Here is a 19,871-nt window from a genome sequence, read left to right on the forward strand (position 1 = left end):
GATAGATAGATAGATAGATAGATAGATAGATAGATAGATAGATAGATGTAGTGACAGGATATACAAAGTATTTTTGGTACTAATATACTGATGTCATACTAATTTGAGGGAAGAAGTGAACTCGATATGCTACATATACAGTTGTGGTGCAAAGAAGACTGCATGGACTAAGGAAGAACTAGGGTTCAGTTGTAGTTCTAATACTTACTAGTTGTGTAATAATATACAGGTCTTTTAGCTCTTCTGACTTTAGTTTCTTCATATGTAAAATGGGGGGTTAATACCTACCTCACAGGATTCTATGAAAAATAAAACACTATCTTACAATGTTATATACATTTGAGCTATAATTAACATAAAGGCAAGCATACAAAGTTGTATTATCATCCCCATTTTCCACTTTAAAAAAGGTGCTAAATATGTGTGAACTATTTTCACCATTTAAGCTGGCATGATCATTTGGGGGAGGGGGGTGGATTCCAAACACAAGAGTTATTACAACAATAATTGTGACTTTAATATTCCTCTCCCAGAAGTAGAAAAATCTAATAGAAGTTCTAAAAAAACTAGAAAACAAAGAAATGAACAAACTCTTGGAGAATTTTGAGGTAAAAGGTTTAAGAAGTCTTTTGAATGGCACCATTAATGGGGCGGCTAGATGGTACAGTGAACAGAGCACCAGCCCTGGAGTCAGGAGGACGTGAGTTCAAATCCAGCCTTAGACACTTAACACTTACTAGCAAACAACAACAAAACTGGTTTGCGGGGAGGGTTCCGTGAAGGGGCAAGCCTTCTGCTTGGAGTGAATAACAAGACAAAAAAAAGCAAAGTTGCTGCTCCCTCCTTATTCTGCCTTTGTCTTCTCTTTCAAGAGAAAATGGACCCAGAAAGGACTGAAAATGTCGAAGGAGAGAATGGGGAAGCCCAAGTAACCCACTGATCAGTTGAAATCACATGTCCCAGATGAAATACATGCTGGACTCCTTAAAAAACTCAGAAGATGAGATTGTTTAGCAATTGGCAACAATCTCTACAAGACCTGGCAGAATAGTGAGAGGAAATGAAATGGGTAAAGGTGCTAATGCTGAAAAAAAGGGAAGAGAAGAGAGTCATCACATGAAGAGCCAGGTATACTGACAGAGTATAAGTTATAGGAAGGGGTTCTTCACCATGTATCCTAGCATCCTGACAGTCTGGCAAAAACTATCAAGCCCTCCTCAGAATGTTTGCTGCCTACATCCATAATTGAAGGAAATGCCAATTTTCATTTAGAGGAGAGTGAAAATAAAGATGTAATTTGTTTTCTCATCCAAGTTTCCAAGTGCTCAAACCCCAGGTTAGGTAGTCATGTTCTAGAATGTATTTTATTTTATTTTTACTCTTTTTTTTTTATTAATTTGTTTGTTTCCTTTTAGTTTACAGTCTAGAATGTATTTTAAAGGGATGAATAGAATAGTTAACATCTACAAAAGGAAGTAAAGATCAATTATAAGGAGAAAACTCAGTTTTATCAAAGACAGGCCATGACAGGTAGAGTTAAGATGGCAGAAATGCAGGAAGAACTGCAGTGGGTTCCCCACCAAAATTCCTCCAAAACAGATCCAAGAAATGCACCAAACTGAATCCTGATGGGGAAATCCAAGAAAAAGCCAGCCCAGGTTGGCCAGTATAAGGAGATAGTAGAGGACACTGAGGATATAGTCTGGCCAGGAACAGCGGTGCCCAAGGACCAGAGGAGGTCCCATACCTATATATACCAGGAAGGGACAACATGCCAACTGGCAGCTTTGTCACCCACTCCCCAGTTCCAGGACACATCTAGGGCAGAAGGAAGAGGGAACCTGTGTCCAGGGGAGGCACACCAAGGACCACTCACAGATCACATACAGAGAGAGAAGAAAGTTCAGAAGCGAGCAACATCTATGTGGTTCAGACCCCCATGTTGCAGAGTGGGGCTTCAGTCCTAGCTTCTAGCTCAGTCTAAAGCCTAGAAAGGAATAAGTAGGGCAGGAATCCCAGACCAAAGGAAAGCTTGTAGTTCTATAATTCTGAAGCAGAAGTCTACTGTTGCTCAGACCCAAAGTCAGGTCAGGAACTTGTGGACCTGGGGGATGGGCAGGGAAACACCAGTGGAGATGAGTAGTGTTAGCATTGGCTAAAGACAGTAATCAGACTTTGCCTTGTATGAAACTATTCTGGGAACCCTGATAGCTTACAGATCCCCCAACCTGAGCTGTCATTGAGATCCTGGAATAACACAACACTCAGGGATGTCCCCTCCCCAAGAAAAAAGCAGTAAGATCAACCCAGAACTTCCCTCCAGATGTGCATAGAGCTCAGACCTAACATCTGAAGTCAGGAAATAGGCTGGAAGAATAAGCAAAAGAAAAGGATAAAGAAAAAAAGAGCACCCCAAACCCCCAAAAAAGAATAGTGACAGGAATGCTCTAAACACAAACTCAGAAAAAGAGAATGACTCCAAAACTTCTTCAAGCAAAGCTTCAATGAAAAACACAGACTAAGTATAAGTTCTGCTAGAATTCCTGTCAGAGATGAAACAAGGATTTTTTTTTTTAAGTTTAAAAATGTTTTTCTTGTGTTCTCAATGGGGGAGTGGGTGGAATTTTCTATTCAATTGAAAAAAACATACAGGTCACGACAACAGTCATTCACCAACATCGAAGGGGTAAAATAAGATGCAGAGGCAATTTTCAAAAGAAGAAATGCTTCCTATCAACAACTATATGAAAGAATAATCCAAATTGAGAGAGAAGAAAGGTAAAGCAAATATAATACCCATCATGCTGGCAAAGATGACAAGAAACAAAAACGATCAACATGAAGAGAAGCTGATAGAAGACAGGCCTACTAACGGACTGTCAGGAGGACGGTGAATCAGGGCAACAATTCCAGGAAGCCCCTTGGAACAACACTGGAAAAGCCACCAAGCTGTATCTGTCTGCTGACCTAGAGGTAAATATTTCTATTAGACATTTGCCCTAACAAGGTTATAAACCAGGGAAAGGTCCCACAGAGACAAAAATATTCATCGCAGCATTGATGGGCGCCTATCACTTAAGGAATGCCTGAACAAATGAAGGCACATGAACGTTAGCAGAATATTCTATTCTTCCAAATATGAAGAATTCAGAAACACTGGGGAGACTTAGATGAACAGTTATAAAGTGAAATGTGCAAAAACTTATGTAATTACCACAATAATGTAAAAGGAATCAAGAGTGAATGACATTAGGCAGTTTTCTGCCTTTCTCTGCATCTTAGCACAGAGCCTAGGCACTGCAGGCACTTAATAAATGCTAGCTGACTAATGAGGGACACAAAGAAAAAGTGAGGAGATAGTGTACTGCCCCTCATCAGGGGTCTTTCTCAAAGGCTGGAGGGCCTTGTTTGAAATGGTGTGGGAAGAACTCCTGTTCAGGTACAAGCTGGTTACATTACAACACTGGAGAGTCTGTGATCACACTTAAAAGGATTATCGTTATAGACCCATGAATAAAAAAAGGCCTGGGATATCCTGGATCTAGAGCCAGAAGGAAACGGAAGCCATGTCATCTAACTCCACGTGACAAAGACAGAGAAGCTGAGACCCAGGTGTAGTGAAGTCTAAGGTCACACAGGCAGTAAACATCTGAGAAGGGACTGAAATCTAGTCTTGTGACTTCAAACCCAGTGTTCTTTCCACCTGACTCCCTCTGTTAGGTCAAGTCTGGCTACAGACACATACTAGTAGTTCTACGACCCGAGGCAGCAAGGCACCTAACCAACCATTCAGTGCCCCACGCAATTCTCCAGATGTCTGATTGCATTTATGGACATTTCCACATTGGTGATTCCCTACTGGTCCAGACCAAAACTTTAAAGCAAACAAAATAAAGTGACTTACTTAAAATATAAATCTAACAAAATTATAAAGGTCAAGCAGGGCTCAAATGAAGAGAAATGAGAAGATACCCCCAACCCACTTCTTCAAAAATGTGGGAGAGCCATAGGTGAGACACACTGCACATGTTTTCAGAATTTTCACTGTACTGATGAGATGTGAGGATTTTTTCCTTCTGTTTTTTTGAGGGGGGGGGGTTTGCTAAAAATATTATTTGTTGTATGGGACATAATACATGGAGAGATATATCTATATACAGTTATAGTTACATCTATCTATATGGGATATATAAGGGATTCTAGAATAAAAACTATTCTAATATTAAAAAACAGAAGACATCAATAAAAACTTTTTAAAGTATATTTGCTAATAACAGGAAAGTGAATATTCCCTTAATTAATTTACTAATTGTTCTTCCCTGCTCAATTGTCTTTAGTCAACAATAGAGGAAAGTAGAAAAGAGAATGCAGACTTACCAAATGTAGATTCTTTGTCAATTTTTCAAAGAATTTTTTCTGCTAATACAGTTCACATTGAAACCTACAAAAGAAAACCCATATTTGTAAAACATAAAAATCTTAATCAAGATTGAGCTATTTCAAACACCTCTAACAGTATACTGTCTACCATACACCGAGATATTAGCCTAATAACACTCATTTTTAAGGTTTTAAAACATGCCATCATACGATAATGATGCTCATGATGATCACAATAACACCGATGATGATGAGTGATTTCAAGAACGCTTCCTTGTCCTGGAACAAAAACTGCTAAGCATCATCAATATCACCTTCAGAAACTGGAACGGTAGCCTCACAGAATGTTAAAATTAGGAGAGATCCCATCGGTTATTTAGTACAACCTCCTTCATTCAACTCCAGAAGAAAGTAAGACCCAGAGAGAAGGGAGAAGGCCTATGGTATTACAGCTTTCCAAGAAGTCAAACACAAAGCATGCTAAAGTATTTATCTCAATAGAGAGCAGCACAGAAAGAAGAGGCCCACTCTCTCCCTCCTTTAATATGCACATGAACACTTACTTTAAGACTGTTTAAGATCACAGCTAACAGCCTTGGACTTCTTGGTTTAAGGAGTTATATGTATATGGTTTGCTTTTACTAAGGAATCTAGCCTTTTACATTTAAAAGACTCAGTCCAATAACCTTTTAAAGTTGAAATACAAGAAATTCTTGTATCAAGAACACTCCAACTTGACCTTTCTAGGGACAAAAGAACTATCACCTTCCTTCTTTGCAGATGATTTCCCTTCAGAAATTCAGAGACAGACAGTTCATTCCATTCGACCAAGAAGAGCATGTTGAAACATCTGAAGTCACATAAAGCAAAGCGTAAATAAAGGATATAGTAAAACCTTAAAATTAAAGAGAGAATTGAATTGACAGAACATTTACTCCCATAATTAGAAAATTAATTCTTTTGCATGTAATCAATTGGAAACATGTTCCCTTTCTTCCTTCTGGCTATTTAAAACCCCTTTCTTGGGTTTAAGAAAAGACAGGCACACTAACACACTGTTGATGGAGCTATAATTAGCCCAACTATTTTTGAAATCACTTTGAAATCAGACTAAAATGTCTACACCCTCTGACCCACAGACTCTACTGAGAAGCATCCTAAGGAAATACAAGACAAAAAGTTCCTAGCGATCCCGCAATATCACAGGACTTGTGGTAGCCAAGAACTAGAAATAAAGCAGATATTTATCAAAGAAGAATGCTAAACAAAGTGTGGTATACAAATGTAATGGAATACTGCCCCAGCAAGTGTCTCAATTTAGTAAAATATCACTGCATTCAAAGAATTCAGGGAAGCATAAGAAAACTTACAGGAGCCGATGCAGAGCAAAAAAGCAGAACCAAGAAAACAGCACAGACAAAGACTACAACAATATGAATGGAAAGAACACCCAGCAGCAGCACAAGAAAGAAGCAGCTCCAGAACCAGACTTGGCCCCACAGAAGAGGAGAAAACACACTGGCCTCCATTCCTTGCAGAGGCCAAGGACTAGGCATGAGGGATGCCACAAAGACCATCAGATTGGGTAGGGGTTGCTAGTTTTGCAGACCTGCTTTTTTCCCCTTTCTCTTCATTTTTTTGTTACTAAGGACAGCTTCCCTGAGTAAGGGGAGGGTTGGAGGATCAGACTGGAAAATGAAGTTGATAAAAAAAATTTTGATGTTGTTGTTTTTTGGCTTTTTGGAGGAGGGAAGGAAGGGCAATTGGGGTTAAGTGACTTGCCCAAGGTCACACTGCTAGTAAGTGTTAAGTGTCTAAGGCTGCATTTGAACTCAGGTCCTCCTGACTCCAGGGCTGGTGCTCTATTTACTGCACCACCTAGCACCCATGTTGTTGTTGTTTTTAAATTAAAATTTGTTTCCTCAATAAAAGTTCAGCTTAAGATCCAATTCCTTCATGGAACTTCCCCAATCCTCTCGTCTCCAGTATTCTCTCCCTGTTCAAACTATCCAAGAGCCTTTAGTCCGGCTCTTACCCACATCACCAGCTATGCCTTTTAACCTAGTTCTTCTCTATGCTGACTGTGTACCCCGACCCTCCACCCTAGAAAGTGTGCATAATCATCCTCATGGCCCCAGTGTTCACCACCAATGGCCATCAATGCCCACATTAGATACTTCATAAATGTTTTGGCCTGGAATGTTCTCCCTCCTCGCCTCTGCTTCCTGACTCCCTGCAAGGCTCAGCTCAAATTTCACATCTGTACAACCCTTTCTAACCATGTCACATTAATCATTCTTCCCCCCCAAGCTTTGCTTTATGTACTATTTTTTCTAAGAAGATACTGTTTGATGTAGTCTGTAGACTCCACAATTTAAAAAGGCTTCCAAATTTATAGCTTCAAAGTCAGGGAATGGAACTTGGAACCAGTTAGACACAGGTACAGAATGTCAGACTTGTAAGAGACCTTGGAATCACAGAAAAGAGACCGTAAAGACAGAACTGGACAGGAATTTATAGATCATCTCATCACTCAATGAAAACTGCTGTCTCTCCAGATTACCACCGAGCTCTTCAATGCCCAAGCCAAGGGCCTCTTCTTTACCCTTCTGGACCTTTCTAGTCAGTCAATAAACATTTATTAAGTGCCTACTATGTGCCAGGCACTGTGTTAAGTGCTGAGGATACAAAGAATGGCAAAAGATAATCCCTGCCCTGGAGGAGCTCCCAGTCTAAGAAGGGAGACAGCAAGCAAGCAAACAAACGGAAGGCAGACAGGACTCACTGGAAGTAACTAGCCCTGCACATGCTCTCTCCTCTCCAGGCTCCGCCCACTCCCAACTCTGGCTCACCCCCTAATCCTGGGTAAGAGCCCTAAACTTTGTCCTGGGTCCTCTCTGGATTATCGCTTGGGGAGCCCATCAGTAACCAGGGATTCAGTGATTATCTCTCTATAGATAACTCCCAGATCTAGATCTCTAACTCTAGTTTGGCACTTGAACTTTAGAGAACAGGACTGACCAGGTCTCTCTCTGTCTCTTTGTGTGTGTGTGTGTGTCCCTGTCTGTATCTGTCACTCACACACACACACACACACACACACACACACACACACACCCCTCTTTCTCAACAGCCACCTTCTCAGGCTTCTTTACACACTTTGCCTCGTGTACGCTCTCTACCTACTCTTCTAACATGCCCATGCTCTATGTCCTGTCACTATCCTGTACACCGGCTCCCCGCTGCTCACAGTGCTCTTGCTCCCTCCCTTCCCCCCTGCAGCTCCCTCATTCCCGGCCCATCCCTGTCCCCATCTCTGCACCAAACACCCTGTCACACATGCTAGCAGTTTGGTTTCCACAGATTCTACAGGAACGATGGCTGCTGCACAGGATGCGCAGGAAGGTGTAAATCGGGATGAGGGGAGGAAGGGCAGACCCTCTCCAGTCATCTAGCTGGAAGAAATCTCTAAGTTTACCCTGGGAAGGGGCTTGAGCTAAGCCGGCTCAGAGGCTCAGACGCGCTAGGATCAAAGGATGGTCACCGACTCTTCATTGACTCGCATGCTTAACTAGCCTTACACATAGTAACAGACACACCCCGCCTAGAATCAGCGCCTCATTATTCAATCACGGGATGCATGAAGCTCATCCTGGGCAGAGGGAAGAGACTAAGGAGTAAGTATGTGTAGTGGGCAGGTCAGAAAGCCCGTGACCCAGAAAAGCTGGGCCCAATCCCAGTTCCGAAGGGAGGACCAAGGCAGGAAACTCGAATGGAAGCAGCATAAAAGGGCTTGCCTTTGTCTGACTCTCTGCAGTCTTTTGAGGAGGCTACCCATTTATTAGGAGAGATTAAATGTAAAATAAAGGTAATGAAAACCTCCCTGGCTCTCCAACAAGTACTGTTTACTCCTAGACTAAGCATGTTTCTAACAACTCCCTCCAGCTGCTAGTGACTTTCCCTATGAGACGATCTGCCATGTACTCTGTATGTATCTTGTATAAACCAAATTATTTACATGTTCTCTCTCCCATCAGAACGTGAGCTCCTGAAGAGAAGGAGAAGTCTTTGCTTTCCTTTGTCTCCCCAGTGTAACATCATGCATGGCATACAGTAAGAGCTTAATAAATGTTTGCTGACTGACAGATAAGAAAATTGAGACCCAGAGAGAGGCAGTGCCTTATCAAATGAAGGTGACACAGCTCCTCAGGCAGAGCTGAGATGCAAAGCCAGCAGACCTGGGTTCAACACCCAACCTTCAATTCCAATTCTCTTCATTTTATCAATGAAGAGTGTGAAACCCAGGGAGATGAAGTAGCTTAGGAGAGCACAGACCTGTGCAGCTCAGAGACAAACACACACTTTCTGACTCCCAGGCCAGGGGGCTCCTTCCACCATCACTCTTTTGGTCCAAGTTATTAAAATATAAGAATAAAAACCTGACCTTACAAATCACACCCAGGGAGCCCACCCTTGGGGGGACAGAAGACCTCTACCATGTTGACAGGATCCCCCTGTTAAGTCATGGGAGAACACACAGGATCAAAAGGTATAATGGAGAATAGAGATGGACAGAATCCCTCCTTCAGTGAGGTCACAAAACCTCTCAACTACCAGACATTCCACCCACATGGTACCAAGTTTTCCTTAGAGACTCACTAGACATTGACCTCGAGGAGCTTCTTTCTTGATCCTGGCTATTGGTCTTTTGCCTCTTCAATCAACCCACTATGCAGCTGCATTCCTAAAGCACCAGTCTGATCATGTCACTTCTGTGCTCAAGAAACTACAATAGCTCCCTATTGCCCGTAGGAGCAAACAGTGACTCTTCAGCATGGCATTCAAAGCCCCTCACTATTTGGCACCAGCCAACTTGCCAGGTTTATTTCTCATTAGTCTCTTTTGCACACTCTTTTACAGTCAAACTGGCTATTGACTGCCCTACAAACTTGGCATTTCACTGACCTTCTCCAGGATCATGCACAGAATGAACTTCCTCCTCAGCTCCAATTCTTCAAATCCCCACCTTCCTTCAAGTGGCTCATCTGGCCCATCTTATGAAAAGTGTGCCCTGATTCCCTCTATACTGCCTTCATGTGCCTGTACCCAGTGAACTGTCCTGCAAACAGAAGACACTTAATCATTACTGCATTAGAGTAAAGTGCAAAATCCATCAAGTGCAAAATATTTAGCTCCACCTTGGGCTACATACTTTGGACTATACAAAGACAGATACACTGTCCCTGACCTCAAAAAGCTTAAAATATTATCAAAAGATACAAACAGGTGACCAATGAAATGCAAACTGAATATAGGAAAAGCCATAAAGGTGCGACAAGATTAACTGCCAAGAATTTCGCGTAGGCAGGAAGTGCAATCTTGGAATGCATTAATATAGGTGTCCTTTCCAAAACAAGGAAGAGAACAGTCTAAGAGTATGTTGGTAAATGGTTTAATAATTGGCTCTCCAGGAAAAATGGAGGAAAACAGAAAGCCACAGACACCACACACTTTGACATCCATTCAATCTGCATGATTAGTGACACGCTCTCCATCATTTCCTTAACCACCAAAATAATAAATCGAATCTGCATTCGTGACATTTGCCAATTTACACCATGTAAATGCTCACGCTTTATGAAAACTGAGCAAGCAGACAGAAGCCAGACTGAGCGAGCCCAGCCCCTTCCAGGCTTAGTCCCATTTGTCCGTGTCTTGGTGAGAACGTCTGGAGCACTCCATTGAGCTCCCTCTCTCTCCTCATCTCCATCTCCTAGCTTCCCCAGCTTCCTTCAAATCTCAGCTTCAGTTCCACCTTCCACAAGAAGCCTTCCCTGAGCTCCATTAATGCTAATACCTTTATTGCGCGGATTTTCTCTAATTAGCCCTGGATATATAGGCAGTGGGGGGACAGTGAGGTGGTGCACTGGACGGAGCACTCGGCCAGGAATCAGGAGACTTGAGTTCAAATCTGGCCTCAGACCCTAGAATTATGAGACCCTGGGAAAGTCACTTAACCCTGTTTGCCTTAGTCTCCTCACCTGTAAAATGGGCTAGAGAATGAAGTGGCAAACCACTCCAGTATCTTTGCCAAGAAAAGCCCAAATGGGGTCACGAAGAGTCAGACACGACTGAAACTATTGAACAACAATACAGTCAATTCTCAACATTCGTCTGCTTAACCTTCTCGACTTCAAGCATTCATGTGATTTTTATTAATAGTCTCATTTTCACTTTGTGTTGGCAACTGAGCATCTCTGCAGCTATACAAAGTAGAGGGGGGAAAACCCCAAGAGGTGTGATTCCACACATTTCCATCTGCAATAAAGGAGGAAAGCACTCATATAAGTGTTCGGGCCTGCGCTTCCCAAAGTGCTACTCTCTCGAGCTGGGCTGGCCTGGAGGGCCTCCTGCCTCCCCAAATGCCCATGCTGATGGCTCCCTGCCCCAGCCAGAGTTCCAGGCTCACACCTGGCGCTCACCCCAGAGGCATGGGCTTTTCATGGGGAAAAAGTTCATTCAAGGTCCAAAAAGGGGGACTGGAGATGGAGATGGAAGGCTACCTTTTTATCTTGGGGTTCTTCTGACATCCCAGCCCCTGCCCCCTACCCCATCCTGTCTGTTGCTGTCTCTCCTCTCCCTTTAAAGGGCTTTCAGATGCACACAGGCCAATCTCACCATTTCAAGATGAGGACACTAGGGCCCCAAGAAGGTAAGGAACTTGCTCCCAGTTGCCAAAGTGCAAGTAATAGGTGGGAACAGCATCTGAACTTGGGGGCTCATGCTCCTAACAAAGCAGGCTCCATCTACACTGCAGAGTTTTGGAGATAAACAAGATTGAGCACATCCCAACATGAGGAGCAGGGGGATTTTAAGGCAGGGTATAAATAACAACAAGAATGATTATAGGAGCGGCTAGGTGGCGCAGTGAATAGAACACGGGCCCTGGAATCAGGGCGACCTGGGTTCAGATCCACAAAAACTAGCCGTTTGACCTTGGGCAAAGTCATTTAACCCCAACTGCCCTCCAAAAAGCAACAACAACAAAATGATTATAAGAGCGAGCACTTTAAGGTTTGCAAAGCATTTTACAAACATTATTTTATCAGCTGGAGAACTACAAGGTATGACAGGAATTTGGAGGCAGGAGATTATCACTTTTGGTTAAGAGAGAACAGAGAAGGCTTTTTTGAAGAAACCGTGTTTCCCACTGGGCCTGGAAGAAGGAAGAGTTGGGGGTGGGAGCGACAACACAAGACTCCAGGTAAGGAACAGCAGGATCTAAGGGTAAAGTGACAGCAAACTGAGGGGGCAGCAGGAATAGAGCCAACGATCCAGCTAGAATGCAGGATGAAGTAGATCAAAGTGGACAGGTAGGTTAGACCACAAAGGACAGGCCTCAAAATGCAGGGCAAATGTATCTGGCCTTTATTCTGTAAATAACGAGGAAGGATTTAAGGTTTTTGACACAGGCCCATGGTGATAGATATACTTTGGAGGTCAAGTTCTGATTTGGAAATTTTTTCAAGTGGGGCTGTTTAAAAACAAACTAGAAAGGGCAACTGAACCATTGCACAGTTGGGTTTGCCAGCATCAAGTAATGCTACAGCACCAGCTGGCATGTTCTTACTAGGCTAAATGTCAGTCACATTTATTGGGTACCATTTTTCCAACTATAACTTTATTCTGAAAAGACACATGCCAAGTGGTCCTCTCACCATACTCCATCCTTGAAGAAACATCTCAGTTCTATAAGAGCTCCAGAAAAGATAAAAGAAAACAGAAATTATCATCCCCCCTCCCCCATCCCCTTTTTCTGAAATACTAAACTCAGCTTGGGGAGTTTTCTCACTTTTAGAAATTCAACTTTGAGATAAATTCATTAGCATTCCTCTGCTCAGCTGTGGGGCACAGATAAGCAGCTAAAATTTTATCATTTCCTACATTCTGCACAGTCAACCAGCTCCCTAAAGAAACCCCAATGAGCTAATGAGCTAGCCAAAGATAGCACCAGAACTGAGTTCTAATCAGGGTTCTTGGGAAATCATTATAAACATTTCATAAAGAGAACTGCTTCAATGGAAAAGGAAGGCGCTAGGCGCATACAATCTACCAGGAAAAGTTCTACTGAAATAGCCAATGACCCCAAACTCACAGTGTAACTTTATCCCTCCTGTTCCATGGGGCAGTTCATTATTTGTTTACAAGTGTTGTGGAAAAAATGAGGTTTCCTTTCTCAACACTTGCCCCAAAGGAGAGCTATACAACAGCAGGATCTGTAAAAGAGCTAGGGTTTTTGTTTTTTTGTCTTTTTAAATAAATAAGGATTAATGAGATCGCTTGATTTGGCTTCCTGGATAAAATTTTTAAGAAAGCTTTTCCAAATGTGCACCCAGATCTACCAAGATTGTAAAAATATAAAGTGAGTTTTGCCTTAATGCTTTAGAACAGTGTTTTTGGTTGTACACAAATATACCTTATTTATTTTTATCTTCCACTACTGGGCAGCTTTAACTAGGCAACAGGGCCAGTTTCAGTTCCCAAAGGAGTAGAAAAGGTCATGCCCAAAAGTAGGCAGATAACATGCCTCCCAAAAACACTGGGTGACTAATGCTGCTTTCAGTCCTTCTGCAAAATCACAGAATGTTGGAGCCACAGAATACAGAATGACTGAGAGGGAAAGGAACTTGAAAATCTGTTCATCTTAAAATGTCACAGCCAGAAGGGACTTTAGATTCACAAAATACTAGAGGCAAAAGGAAGTCCATCTAGCCCTGACAGGTGAGGAGACAGGAGAAGGCATGGGAAGGTAACAAAACTGGCAGAAGGTCACCCAAATAGTCAAACTAGGATTAGTTTCCCCAGGCCAGGGTCCCTTCCCATTACATCACAATTTAATTAAGTTAACAAAACTATCATTTGTTACTGTGTTTCCTCCTAAACTCATGCTTCTGGTGGGTCAAGAGAAAATACAATGGGGAAAAATATACAAAAATTATGGTTCAATTACCAGAAAAAAAAATTATTGAAAAAGTTTTAATCTAGTTTGCCAAGAACGGCAAGAATTAATTAAATAACTTAATTTAAAAAAATAAATGGAGATGCTATAAACAGAAAACTTTAATTGTGAGTCCTTTTGCCCTCCAGTGATTTAGGGGACACATCCACTTCTCACTCCTAAAAGTATGCCACAGTGACATATACTGGAAGTACTCCCTGTATTTGGTCACTGACAGCTGCCAAAGCATTCTCCCAGCCAGGGGCAAGGGGCATTTTCATGGCTGAGGCTGAGAGATAGGTCTCGTAACTGCTTGGTGAAGGGGGGGGGAGAGAGAGAGAATGACAGGCTGCAGGTCAAACCCAAGTCTTTTCAGTTCAAGTCTATAGATCTTCCCACCTTCATAAAAGAAACTGAAGAAAAAAAATTTTTTTTTTTCCTTTTTGGAGGGCAACTGGGGTTAAGTGACTTGCCCAAGGTCACACAGCTAGTTTTTGTGTTAAGTGTCTGAGGCCAAATTTGAACTCAGGTCCTCCTGATTCCAGGGTTGGTGCTCTATTCACTGTGCCACCTAGCCGCCCCTGAAACTGAAGAAATTCTGTATTTATTTATTTTTAAGCAATTGGGGTTAAGTAACTTTAGCTCAAGGTTACCAGCCAGTTATTTTGTGTGGGTATTAAGTATCTGAGGCCGGAACTGATCCCAGGTCTCCTGACTCCAGGGCCGGCACTCTTACTCACTGCGCCACCTGGCCACCCCAACTGAAGAAATTCTTACAACAAAAGTTTTAATAAAACAAAGAACAGAAGAAATGGTTGGGGTTGGGTGGGGGGCATGAAAGAAATTATTTTCAATTACTTAAAAGCTCTGCAGGATTATTTTCTCTTAATATTGATAATAACTATGGAAAGATTAGAAAGTCTGGCATCGGCAATGGAAAAAACTTTCTTGCATCCACCCTTGTGAATATGGTGGATCTCTGGGCAGCCCAGAATAGAAAGCAAGTTTCCTGAACTAATATTCATCTGTTCCCACTGAAATTCTGGTGAATCAAAAGACAAATAAAGTATAGGCTTCTACGACCACAGGCTCTAGCACTAACTGACCAGATGGCCCTGGCCATGCCACCTGACTTCCCCAAAATGAAGGTGACAGCAAGAAGACACAGGGCATGGTAGAAGAAGCTTCTTCCCGGTTCAGTCCAAACCAACTCAACACACACTCACTACAATGCTCCTTGGTGCCCAGCACTGCTCCCAGGAACCAAAACAAAAGATAACAAAAGACACAGGGAGGGGGGTTGGGATGATATGATGAAAGGAGCCCTGAATTTAGACTCAGTAAGCCAGGTTCCAGTCTGGCCCCTGAAACCCCTACGGGATAATGGAGAGGATGCAGCCTAAGAGCCTGAGGGCCTGGGCTGCAGCCTTGGCTCTTTGCTTGTTAGGGTTCCAGTATTTCCTAACAGTGCAATATTTGTTTCAAGTTTCTAAGCCTTGGTTTACTCATCTATATAAGGACTGCCACACTTAAGGGCTGAATCAGGATTCAAAAAGGTCTTCCAATGTGGCAATGATGGGCCAGCTATGTAAGGCCTAATACACGGGGGGGAGATGGGGGAGAAATGGAAATCTGTGTATGATATAAGAGAAATTTTCCATCAATTACAACTGGAACTGAAATGGGGTCTCACTAGACATCTCAAATGAAGGTGTGTGTCAACCATGTTAAGAACAGGCTGGCCTGACCAGAAGGCCTCAGAGGCCCCTTTCAGCTCTGATCTCTTCCCAGCTCTCTCATGGGATGCTGGAAGGATTGAAGGAGTTAATAAATGTGAGAAGGCATCTGATCTGATAGCTTTCAGTCACGGGATCCCCAAATTGAATCCTCTAACATCATTGTCACCATCATTCTCCCTCTAACAATCTGTCTCTGTCATTCTGCTGGCTTCTTCCCAGCTGCCTACAAACAAGCCCATCCATACGCTCCATGAGCCCTCTTACCTACCAGGCTGTCTCCCTTCCCCTTCTCAGCTAAATTCCTGGAGAAAGCCCTCTCCACCAAGTCCCTCTACTTAGCTCCTCACACTCTCTACCAAACCCTCTGCAGTCAGGACTCCAAGCTGACCTCTCTAAGACTACCCAGGATCTCTTCAATAAATGCCAAATCTAATGTACTCTCAATTCACATCTTTCCTCTAGCACCTGACACTGCCACCCACCATCTCCTCCTGGATACTCTCTCCTTTCTAGTCTGGCAGGCCTCTGCTCTTTCCTGGTCCTCCTCTGACCTGCCTGCCTCTCTCCCTTCCCTTTGCTGGCTCTGCATCCAGGGCAGGCAGGCCTTCTAGAGTTGGGGAGTTCCTCTTTTTCCTCTATATTCTCTCACTCAGATCTCTCAGCTTCCATGGGCTCTGTTCTCTCCCTTCTATGTCACATCCCTATTTCCTCTGAGGGCTTTACCATACTCCCCAGGCTCATCTCAGTGTTATCCTCAACTATGGACTTTTATTTAATGCACATATGCAACCTGTTGGTAAATCTTGTCATTTTTACTTTCAAAATCTACCACCTCTCTCATATGTATATGTATGCCCTTCTCTTGACACAGGCCCATGAAATTAGCCCTCTGTGTGACCTCTGTCTCAAGTCCTTCCCCACTCCAGTCTAACTTTCACTGAGCTGACAAAGTGATGAGACGGCACTGCCCCACTCTACAAACTCTGGCATCTCCTTATTCCTTCCAACACACCATTAACTCCTCTTATTGGCACTTAGTTCTTAGCTGATCTTTATTAATACCAACACAGAGCACTTTCATGTACAGAAAATGTTTTACACCCACTTTTTTTCCCCTATTAGTATGGATGCCTCAACCTGTGTTACTGAAGGGGCACAGAGCCTCAGGTTCCTCATTTGTAAAATGACAGAAAGGAAGAGAAGGAAGAAGAGGAAGTGAAGAAGAAAGAAGACAGGAGGGAGGAGGTGGCAGCAGTAATACTTTTATTCAGCTAAAAAAAGTTATTTTGCCCATCTGGGCAAGTCCACAGACCATTAAATATAACAACAACAATAATAATGATAATAAATTAACATTTCCATGGCAGTTTAGGATTCACAAGGCATTTGACATATTATTTCACTTAATCTTCACACAATTTTGTAAGGTAGACGCTGATTTAACAGACGAGTAAACTGAAGCTGAGAAAGCTTTGGTGGTATGCCCAGGACCACACAGGCTACTAACACAAAGTAACAGCAAGAGAAATCCATTTCTATCTAATGCCACACAGAGACAGGAGAACCAGGGTATAACAAATAAGGGCAACTCTCACTGCCACTGCTCTAAGCACTGCACACAGCACCTCATCTGGTCCTCACTGAAACTAGGAGCTAAGTCATGCAAGCATTATTATGCCCCTTCATGTAGAAGAAACATCTTCACCTAAGCGACATGTCCAGTAACATGAATGATAACCAGCACAGTCAGTCATTTTAAACTCATGGCTTCTGACTACAGATGGTCTTTCTACTACATCCCTATGGCTTGACCAAGTGTTTGTTCCTTCTCCCACACACTCAGAGACAAGCAATAACCTTCACACTTGCCAAAACCATCTCAAGACTGACAACTGCCTAAAGAGATGAGGTCAATGCAGCCTTTGTGCACAGAGGAGTCACAGAAATCAGCCAGAAAGCTGGCAAAAAAGACGTGTTTGTCACATTACTCTGAAAAGACAAAGAGATTTGAAGTTTGTAAACCAAGGCCATCCAAATGACAAATTTTCCTATTCTACACAGCCACAATGTGTACAGAGAGATGATAAACAAAGTTCAAAAGACCCAATCTCTATAAAGTTAAAAGAATTCAGCTTTCCATTAGACTAAATTTTATATTCTGAATATTAACCAAATTGGCTCCTATTTGAGAAGAGAATATACTCAAATTTTCCAAACAAATCAACAAAATCCTAACAGCTTCTAATAGTGTCCTCCACAGCCCCCCAATCCCACTCCCAACATACCAACCACAAAAGCAGCTCTACTGAAAAAGGTCAATTAAATACCTATTGTTTAGATGCAGCCATCCCTTGACTAATGGCTAACAGAGATGAAATGGTCTCAACCATGAACATCAACCATCTTCTTAAAAGGTATTTCTAACAGCACCAATTCTGTGGCCCCAAAAGGAACCGCCCCTCCAACTTGTATTTATCTCATGCAAACAGAGAAGCCGCCAGGGACTAAGTCATCCACAAATATGTAGAGGGAAAAGACTAAAGCCCATCTAAAACAAAAGAGACCAATTCCTGTGGAAGCCATGTCTGCTCCAGGTTGGAGGAAATGCTATCATCCAACAACAAGATACTGTGCCTGAAAGGAACTACTAATTAAAAGGCTCTAACTTGGGGTTTTAATTAACACTCTTTCATCAAAGAATGAGAAGAGACCATAAATCTAAGTGAAGAGTAACTGACATTTATATCATGCTTTAAGATTTGCAAAGAGTTTTCCAAGGAGGAAAAGGAAAAAAAAAATTTCCCACAAGTTTCTCTGATAAAGAACTCATCTCTCAAATATAGTGAACTGAGTCAAAGTTATAAAATTGAGAGCCAGTCCCTAATTTATAAATGGGTAAAGGATATGCCAGGCAGTTTTCAGATAAAGAAATCAAAGCTATCTATGGTCACATGAAAAAATGCTCTAAATCACTACTGATTAGGGAAATGCAAATTAAAACAACACTTTACCCACCTCATACCCATCACATTGACAAACAGGACCCCCCAAAAAATGACAAATGCTAGAGGAAATGTGAAAAATGGGGCAGTAGTGCACAGCTGATGGAGCTGTGAACAGTTCAACTACTCCAGAGAACAATGTGGACTATACAACGGCATATGCTCTTTGACCCAGCAATACTACTAGTAGTAGATCTGTGTCCCTAACAGATCAAAGAAAGAGGAAAAGGACCCATATATACCAAAATATTTATATGCAGATCTTTTTGAGGTGGCAAAGAATTAGAGACTGAGGGGATGCCCATCGATGACTATGATGGAAGATTATTGTGCTATAAGAATGAAGAGCAGGCTGGTTTAAGAAAAACATAATTAGACTTTCATTAATTGATGCAAAGTGAAATAAGCAGAACTAGAACATTATGACAACAATGCTGTAGCAATGATCAACTGGGAAAGACTTAGCTACTGATCAAGGCAACTATCCGTGACAATTCTGTGGGACTCATGATGAAAAAATTCTGTTCACTGATAGACTCTGAGTGGAGACTGAAGCATATTTTCTTTCACTTTATTTTTTCTTGTTTTTTTCCCCTAACACAGCTAATGTGTAAATGTTTTGCATGACTTCATAAGTATAATGGGTATTGTATTTTTTGTGTTCTTAATGAGGAGGGGAGGGACAGAAGGGAAAAAACTTCAGAATTCAAAATTTTAAAGACAAAAACCAGAGTATCATCGCATTTAATCCTTACAACTTTGAGTGAAATGCTACAATTTATTGTTCTCCATTTTACATATAAGGAAACTGAGGCTAACAGAGGTTTTTTTTTTCCCCTCTACTAGTGTATTCTTGATTCTAGACTTTTTCTACCTTACCAAAGAAATCTTCCCTCTCTTCACAATGGAAACTCACTCAGCCCCTTGACTTCACGCACTGAAAGTACCCTCAGCACCTAACTACACCTCTCTGTGGAATTGGCTGATTCCTCCCAGAACTAAGGAAGACACTCTAGGCCAATCATATGTTCATTCCTCTCCAAGGGGCACTCTGAACTCTTCTTATTTCATGTTCACACAGAGTAGGGCAGGTATCTAAGGCAAGATTCAAGGTCAGTTCTCCCTGACTCCAAGGACAGAGCTCTCTCTCTCCAAGACAGCATGTTGCTTCTGAGGTAGAAAAGTCAAGTATTAATTTTGCTAACTTTCAAACTCTTAACTATCAAAGATTTTTTAAAAATGAAAAAAAGTTCACAAAAAGCTGCTTATTTAAGTTTGATCTAATACAACAAAGGGTTTTTAGCTAATTGTTAAAAACTCACAATAAATTAAAAGCTCCTTATAAATCATGGTTTAATTATGTATTGAGAAAAATTGGGGGGCAGAGTCAAGATGGTGGAGTAGAAACAGGACTTCCGCACTGCTCTGGTTCCCACCTCCTCCAATTGATGTAAAAAAGTGACTCTAAACAAACTTTGGAGCTACAGAACCCACAAAATGACACAAAGAAGCTAACCTCTCGCTGAGGACAACACTGAGGTATTCACTGAGGCAGGCCGGCAGCAAGCAGCCAGCATAGCATTCTGGGAACCAAGCCCAGCCCCGCACGAGTTTGAGCTTTTAGCCTCAGGGGGGCCACAACCAGTTGCCAGCTGGAGGGACCTCAGGTCACCAGCAGCTGTGGCGGTTTCCAGAATTATCAATCCATAGATGCTAAGGACAAAGTTAGAGGTCAGTGCAGTGTGGACTTTG

The 19,871-nt window shown here is 42.2% G+C and overlaps 1 protein-coding gene across 5 annotated transcripts in view; it reads right to left on the bottom strand.

Moving 5' to 3' along the window:
- The window catches only part of MTMR3 (myotubularin related protein 3), a 192,521-nt gene that overhangs the window by 91,737 nt on the left and 80,913 nt on the right, over positions 1-19,871 (bottom strand). For all 5 annotated transcript variants that reach the window (XM_069081504.1, XM_069081506.1, XM_069081505.1 and 2 more), the window contains exon 2: positions 4,378-4,441. The gene's annotated coding sequence lies outside the window, so the exon portion shown is untranslated. The remainder of the gene's footprint in view (positions 1-4,377; positions 4,442-19,871) is intronic.

The sequence above is a fragment of the Petaurus breviceps genome, unplaced genomic scaffold, assembly GCF_028583685.1.
Source record: "Petaurus breviceps papuanus isolate PSGF00001 unplaced genomic scaffold, PetGlider_PUasm1.0 99, whole genome shotgun sequence".
In the NCBI taxonomy this organism is placed as follows: domain Eukaryota; kingdom Metazoa; phylum Chordata; class Mammalia; order Diprotodontia; family Petauridae; genus Petaurus; species Petaurus breviceps.